Source organism: Penaeus monodon, chromosome 19 (genome assembly GCF_015228065.2).
Source record: "Penaeus monodon isolate SGIC_2016 chromosome 19, NSTDA_Pmon_1, whole genome shotgun sequence".
Classification (NCBI taxonomy): Eukaryota; Metazoa; Arthropoda; class Malacostraca; order Decapoda; family Penaeidae; genus Penaeus; species Penaeus monodon.
This window is the reverse complement of record NC_051404.1, coordinates 2,467,885-2,468,232: the sequence shown is the minus strand read 5'-3', so window position 1 is coordinate 2,468,232 and position 348 is coordinate 2,467,885. Positions and strand designations below refer to the sequence as shown.

Here is a 348-nt window from a genome sequence, read left to right as displayed (position 1 = left end):
TCGTCCCTATCGCCTCACTCAAGTCCCAAGAGCAATATGGCTTTGCAGAGTGATATTCCTCTTGTGGCAAAGGCGAGTTTGCTTCCCGTTTGTTGCAGGTCATTTGCAAGGGCAATTCTCAAGACGCTTCGTTTTGTTAGAGTGGTTATCTGGCTATGTTTTGTATTTTGTTCATGTGTACTTCTGCGGACGATGCAATACGTACATGAATGGTATTTGTTGCTTGCATACATGTACGTAATAAGTCCATGGCCAAGAGAAATTGCAATACGGTTTTCCTTCGACTCAGGAAATCACGATTTAAGAAGATTGAAGGTTTGTTCTTGGGATCGGCAAACCCTGCGGTAT

At 43.4% G+C, this 348-nt stretch overlaps 1 protein-coding gene across 1 annotated transcript in view; it reads left to right on the top strand.

Annotated features, from left to right (window-relative positions):
- LOC119584971 (microtubule-associated protein futsch-like) overlaps window positions 1-348 on the top strand; it is a gene marked incomplete at its 5' end in the record, with an annotated part of 346,977 nt that overhangs the window by 128,420 nt on the left and 218,209 nt on the right.